The sequence below is a fragment of the Quercus suber genome, unplaced genomic scaffold (assembly GCF_002906115.3).
Source record: "Quercus suber isolate HL8 unplaced genomic scaffold, Cork oak 2.0 scaffold_356, whole genome shotgun sequence".
NCBI classification, from domain to species: domain Eukaryota; kingdom Viridiplantae; phylum Streptophyta; class Magnoliopsida; order Fagales; family Fagaceae; genus Quercus; species Quercus suber.
Window position 1 is genome coordinate 341,652 of NW_027069808.1, and position 7,590 is coordinate 349,241.

General features: G+C 32.7%; 1 long non-coding RNA gene across 2 annotated transcripts; it reads left to right on the top strand.

Moving 5' to 3' along the window:
* Positions 1 to 1,860: 1,860 nt before the first annotated feature.
* Positions 1,861 to 7,263, top strand: LOC136061836 (uncharacterized). Of its 2 annotated transcripts, XR_010623700.1 has the most exons (4): positions 1,861 to 1,969; positions 3,400 to 3,559; positions 3,713 to 3,759; positions 6,846 to 7,263. It is a non-coding gene; the product is annotated as an uncharacterized LOC136061836 (long non-coding RNA). The 2 variants fall into 2 exon arrangements; XR_010623699.1 differs by lacking the exon at positions 1,861 to 1,969 and having other exon boundaries at positions 2,231 to 3,559.
* Positions 7,264 to 7,590: the final 327 nt, after the last annotated feature.

Genomic DNA, 7,590 nt, shown 5'->3' on the forward strand with positions numbered 1-7,590 from the left:
GTTATGATAGTGGGTCCCCTTGTATGTTTAATTACAAAAATGTCATTGAGTTATGAGAATTGGAAACTAAAAACAGTCAAAAGTTGTTTTCAGTTTCCATAACTCATAACTCAAAAAGTAGAGAATTGAGTATTGGAAACAGAGTTATGGAAATAGAGTATTAGTGCAGGCAAACGAGTATTTTGCTATGAGTCCCACCATTTTTGAGAATTGAGTTATGAAAACTGAGAATTGAGTCATGAGAATTGCCTATCCAAACAGCCTCTAAACTCTCAACTTGCCCAACTTGACCCGTGTACACACACAAAGTATGTTTGTAACATTGTTTAACATATGTTATTTTCTTACATTGAGTTACGGTTTACATAATTAAAACTTTTATTTTTCATCTAGTCAATTTGTAAGTTATATGAACCATCATTTATTTGATATTAATCAAATTTCGAACTATGCCAAAAACCAACTTGACTTGCAAACTCGCCCAAACTTCGACCTACTCAGATATAGTGTGGAAGGTGACATGAGTTAAGCAATTTTACCCTATATATATATATATATATATAAAGATTAAAAAAAAGAAGTACTAGTATTTAAAATCTTAGTTGTTGTAAGGACCAGATTTGGATTCCAAGCCCACTATGTGGATGGACATAGGCCTAAAACAATGAATTTGTAGAGAATGAGTTGAATACTGAGTCTTAGTTAATCCAATGGACACTACAAGGGATCTAAGTATTAAGATATTGAACAGAAAAAAGGTTTGTACTGAAGACAACTTGTCCTTGGCAAGATCCGAGGTGGTCTATTCTTATATATTCTTCTCAAATTTGATTACAAGCTTTGTTCTAAGATGTTACAATCTTTCTCTCATGAATTTTCTTCCAATCCCCCTTTTTTTGGGCACCATCTTCCCCTTATATACTCTCCTTCCTCCCCATGTCCATTTGCCACGTGCATCCAAAATGGTCAGTCTTGATACTTGTCCCATCAGCACCTTCTATCCATCTCTAGCTAGTAGCTGTAAGGCTGAAATATACTGTTCAGGTATCATCTCCACATTAATACGGCTAGAGAGTTGGTACAGTGCATTTAATGTGGAGGTAGCAGCTTTTGTAGATATTTGTTGCCTTTCTCTACTCCTTTCCTATCCAGCGTCGGACTTCTAATCGTGATGCGACCTTGTAGGATGTTTAGGATGGTAAGGCATTCCTATTGATCTCGTATCCCGACCTCCGATATGAATTTTATTCTCGAACATCTTTTGGACTATTATGTACAATCCTTGTCCCTTCCTCTTCTACCCTTCCAATAATAGCATTGCTTGGCAATCCTCAGACATGTTACTATCCTCGGATTAGGCCATAGGCCCAGAATACACAGTTTCACCAGTATCTTCTGACTATCTGGTCTCCACAGTTGTCATTTTTTAAAATATTTTTTTCTTTATTTTTATTTTTTATAAGAGAGAAAACAAAGAATTATTGAATGAATGCCCATTAAAAATACACTAAAAGGTTATATTTTATGGCCCAATTAAAGAATGTCCAATCTAAGCAAATATATCTTCATCCTACACAACCTACCGACTCGAAATCACCTATATTTTCAAACAACCTAGGATTGTAGCTAGAGGTTGGTACGTTAGTGATGGTTTGAAAATTTTCCAACCCATCATTGACGGTTTGGTAAAAATTTTGAAATTCAATCATTTACGTAAATGTAATACATTTTTTTTTTCAAAAGATAATTTAAGAGGAGCCATTAATTAATTAAATTGTATATATAATTTTTTATTTTCTATGAAATATATATATATAGAAGGGAAGAGGGAGGGGTCAAAAGCTAGGGGGCATGGCCTCCTTGGCTCCCCTCTTTCTACCACTGAAGGAAATGGATTAAAACTCAAGTTTTCTACCCAGAGAGACCTAGGTAGCGCTATTGAGTTACAAGGCTTTTCTGCAACCAAATTGTAAGACTATTGACACTATATTTATCGTATTGTTACCATTATTATTTTCACTCTAACAATTTTATTACCTTTGGAGGTTTGAATTCCTTCCCCTCGCTTACTGTAAGTGAAAAAAAGAGTAACCATATTCAATCTCATTTTTCTTCAAACATAATTCCAATTACAAAGTAACAAGCATGCCCCCACGATTGAAGAATTTTTATACAGAAAACTCGCCTCATGGGCTACATATAAAAGAAAACATTCCTTAAACACACCCCGCCACAAATTTGATGTTGTTAATACTTAATAATAGTATATTGTTGTTATTACTATATTATAATAATTGTATGACCAATGACAGAAAAATCCTTAAATACTTTTTGATCTCAGGCCCCTTAAGCCATGTGAATCTAGGATAAGATCCCAAATTTACTTTTCCCCAAAAACAAGATCTAAAATTTTTAATATTTGAAACTCCTCCACATGCAGATCAATAGTACGCCCTCCACTATAAGTAACCTGAGCCTTAGCTAGGCTGCACAATGCACATATATAAGTTCTGTTCCATGCACACATAAGATTCCCACAAAAATGACGTCGTTTTTAGTATTTCTTAGAGCCCCCACAATTTGACGCTTGTGCGTGTGTGTCCTATATATATACAGCACCTCGACTAAACCCTTCCTCACCTACTCTTCTCAGTTTCATACCTCTCTCTCTCTCTCTCTCTCTCTCTCTGTGAGAGTTTTTTGAGTCTCAAACAAGACTAGATCTTAACTTGTCCATCTTCTTTTTCTTTCACAACTATAGAGTTTTCTTTTGTTTTATACTTTTGAATTTCTAGATCCTCTTCTTTTTTTCTCGATTTGCTAGTGTTATTCATTTTGTCATTCATAACCCATGTTCTATTTTCATGGCCTAAGGTTATTTTGAGGGTTGTTTTGGTTTAGATGCCACCGGAAAATCCGACCCACAAGCTCAAACACCCTGAATTACACATAGGAAAAGTAGTTGGAGTTGTTGGTTTTGTGTGATTATATATATATATATATATATATCTCTTTGATCCCACTGTTTTGGCCGTGCGGCTCAGATTATTTGATCTCCATAAAACTAAAAGAAAAATTCCCTTCCACTTCATATTTTGCACTAGGGTTCCTTTGGTCATTAGACTGTCTTTTCCAACCAATTGTTATATACCGCGTGAGCCCAAATTTCGTGGAAAACCTACTCATATGACCTTGGAATCAAAAAATGACTTCAATATTCTTTTTTTCTCTTTTGCCTATTCTCTTTCTTCCATTTTTTTAATCTTTGATTACTTTCTGTTATCATTCATAGTCATTCGACCCCAAAATTTTAAGACTAGGATTTTAGATTTGATTATTGTTATTATATTCCTCTCTATTATTCACAGATTAATCCACAGTCGTTATTTGCGGATGCAGCATCATTGAGATTCACAGTGCCAAAGCACAGAAGCAACAATCTGATTAATCTCTCTCTGCATATGCTTTGGAATTGAGAATCTTGATGATGCTGCATCAGCCAATAAATGACTACAAACCTCAAAGCAGGATCTTGATTTTGCAGCTTTGTTTGTTAAAGGTAAACTAATTAATTTCAATCCGCTTTCCCATGTGTACTATTTTGTTTTTATCTAATATGTGATTATTGATGGCTATGCTATTGTAGCACTTATTTGATTCTTTTGCCTCGTAATTTTTTTTTTTTTTCTACTTTATTACTGTTCATTTACAGGAATCAAGGAAGTTATTATGAAAATGCAAAGAAGAAAGGTGAGTGAGGTAAACTTTGCTCTTATCTCACTACACTTTTTGGAGCAATATATGCGCATTTGTCTTGCTGCTATGTTTTTTTTTTTTTTTTTTTTTTTTTAAGGGCTATAAATCTAATTAATATCAATTTAAGTGTAGGGTTTTATTATCCCTGACAAAAATAGTGTTTTCCATTAAAATACAGTAGTTATTTTTTTTTTTTTTTTTTTTTTTTTTTTAAGGGCTATAAATCTAATTAATATCAATTTAAGTGTAGGGTTTTATTATCCCTGACAAAAATAGTGTTTTCCATTAAAATACAGTAGTTATTTTTTGGGGAATTCTTGTCTGTGTTGGATAAACAGTTTTGAAGCTTGGAGCTTCCCTAGGAACTAGAACGATCGATGTCACATTGAATGGTTGTGTTCACTACCACAGTATTGAGAAATATTATTTGTAATCATTTCCAATTGAAGGAGCATCCATGGAGTTATCTCCTACCCATTTCTTCTTTAATTATATTTCCTTTGTGTCTCCCTTATAGAAACATGTAGGTTTTAGGAAGAATCCTATAATTTGAAGGCAAGCAATTATAGTAGAAAAATTAGTTGTTTCTGTAATTTTGCTAACTCAAATCGAATCCCCAACGTCCCCTCCTCACCCCTCAACCTCCAAAAATGACAGAAATTTCACTTGAGTCGTAAATAGTTAGATTTTGTTGTCCTTATATTCATCCTCTTTTCACTCGTTAGATTTATTTGACTCTTGACATTTTTAGTGAATCCTTGAGGCCTATTCCTTGGCCTGTTTTCTTGTTGTCCGTTTAAGTACTCTTTCTTTTGTTTTAGTGAATCCTTGAGAGCTACTCCTTGGCCTGTTATCTTCTTGTCCTTTAAGTACTCTTTCCTCTTTTTTTTTACCAACAATCAGAATCACCCAGCTGTAATGCTGCACTTGTGTATCAATCAAATGGAAAAAAATTTCATGACTGAACTTCAGGATAGACCTAGCTGGATGGAATAACCCCGGCCTTCTTTTTTTCCCTTACAACAAGTGAAAGAATGAGATATTTGAATCTAGGTTTTCTTTATAAGAAGAACCAAGTAATGTTACTCAATCTCATGGAATTGACAATAATGGTTTATATTTCATGTTAATAAGACATCTGAAATACCAACGAGGTAGTATCTCTAAATTTTTCTTTATCTTGAGGTAAAATACAACTTTCGTAAAATATTATTATTTAAAGAACAATGTCATAAATTATGAAATGCATTTTGTTACTTAGTTTACGTTCATAGGAATAAGAGAGTTACAAGGTTTTTGACAATTGAAATAAACCTTATAGAATATTCTGATATAGCTGTTTTTCTGAGCTTGCACTTTGATTATCTTTAGATTCATCGATCATTAATAAGGTTTATTGCAGTGGCTTTAAACAGAGATAGGCATTTCAACCTTTCTAGTTCTAGAGTATTCTATGAGATTTTGGGTTTTGTTTCAATATGCATGAAGGTTATAATGAAGCAATATTGCATAGATGTGACTGACTAGTTTCAGAGAGTCTATGCACGTCAGGTTGTACCACATGTAAAACAAAAGATGCCATAAAACAACATAAAGCCTTAGCTGTAACTCAGAAATATAAAGGATCATAATGATTATAGCTACTGGTATTTAGTTTACATAGCAATGATTATGTATGGGTTCAAGGTTGATTGTTTGATATTGTCGGTTGGGAAGCAACTTCAGTGAAGAGTGAATTTTAATATTATTTTGATCTTTAGTTGTAAATGTTTTAAACTAATCCTGAATTTTTGATAGGGAAATGCTAACGAGTGCATTTAGGGTACTGGTTAATAATCTATTTAAAGAAAGTTTTTATGAAAAATAAAAAAAAAAATTAATATTTTGACAGTTTTTTTCATTTCTCATAAAAGTGGTATCAAAATTTTCTTAAAATGGATTATTAATGAGTGCCCTTAGGGCACTCATTAGCGACCCTTTTTGATATTAAGATTTGATTGTTGTTGTTGTAAGATTTGAAATTTTGGAACTAAGATTTCATTGTCATTGTTGTAAATGTTTTTAACTAAACTTAAATTGAAAACTAAGTCTTAATTGCTATTATTATTGTTATAAATGCATTTAACCTAGTATAAATTTTAAACAAACTCTAGTCTTAAGGTGAAATATTTGATGTTGTTCGTATCTATTTGGTTTTAGACCTTTTCTTTTGAAAGTTCATTTGTTTATATATGTACAATTTTTAAAACTTCATTTTTAGGGGTGTGCAGAAAACTCACCGACCTGTCAAATCCGACCGGTTAGTTGGGTCAGTTTTTAAGGCTTGGTGGGTTGGGTTGGGTCACAAAAAATTTTTTTATAGCGGGTCGAGTTGGTGTAGGTCATAAAATTAGAAACCCGTCAAACCCGACCCGACTCGACCTGACCCACTCATATTTAATATATATTTAAAATATATTATATATTTAATAAATTTTTTTTTAAATCAGTTGTAAATTTAATATATACTAATAATAATATTATATACTATAAGTGCTTATATATAATATTATATAAATATATAATGTATACTAATAATAATATATTTAATAATAATAATAATAATAATAATAATAATAATAATTTGTCAAACCCATGAGTTCAATCAGACCCAACCCGAGCCATGTGGGTTGGGTTGAATTTTTTTTGACCCACCATGGTGGGTTGGATCAAAAAATCCCTTCAACCCGACCCATGCACACCCCTATTCATTTTTCTCAATACAACTCTATTTTGACAAACTTTCAACAAATAGAAGAATAAACTTTTAGTGACAAAACGACATTCAAAGACACTCTTACTCTCTTATAAAAACTCACTTTGTGTGTAATAAACAGTGCTCTATAGTTATATATACCATCTAGTTTTTTTGGAAAATGGGTGTCTTAGAGAATTAAGAGAGCCACTTAACTGTAGAATGATATTTGAAATTATTCTATAACAATGCTTCTAGTAATAACCATGAAATTTTTGTTTTACCTTGGAGTCGCATTTAGTTGCTGCAGGGAAAGTAGTTGTTTTTCAACCTAACCAGGTTAAATGTACTGTAGAAATGATGAGTGAATTTTGAACCGACTTTTTCTATTTATTAGCCATGGAACTGAAGAAGAATCTTAAGCCATGTCATGTGGGGGCAGTTAGTGACAAAAGCTGTTATATCATTTTGACAATTGAAAAGGAGGGAGACGAATATCATTCCTTCTAACGGAGGTCCACAAGTACATTGAGTGAGAAAAAACCAATGTTAGCGAGTACAAAGAGATCATAGCAAATCCTTTTTACTACGAAGAAATTTGTATGCACATGAAATAATGCTATTGTAACTATTTATGTTCCTCTTTAGTCTATTGGATAATGTTTTACTTATATTCACAAAAACATGTGGTCAGAATCTTGAATTGTGTTCTCTTATTAGTCTATTGTGCATTTTTACCTAATATCTGAGTTATTAATCAACATCTTGACACAGTTGCATCACTTCTACAGCTTTTTTCACATTGCTGCAATAAACTTAAGTTTAAGATTTTCGGGTATGAAAATTTGAGGTTGGACCTTGGTACAATGATAAGTTCCCCTCTCCATAAGTTGGAGTTGGAAAATCAGCTTCTCAAAAGGAGGGTAAGTCTGCCGATTAACCAGTTCATGCCTTAAAAGCATGGGTTTTGTGTACTAAATATGAATGAAATTTTTTAAATTTCCCACATTGATGATGAATGAGTGGAATTGTGAATCTAGATTTTATAGCATGGCCAATGTGTAAGCAATTCAGATTGAAGCTTTGTGATTAGACAGCAT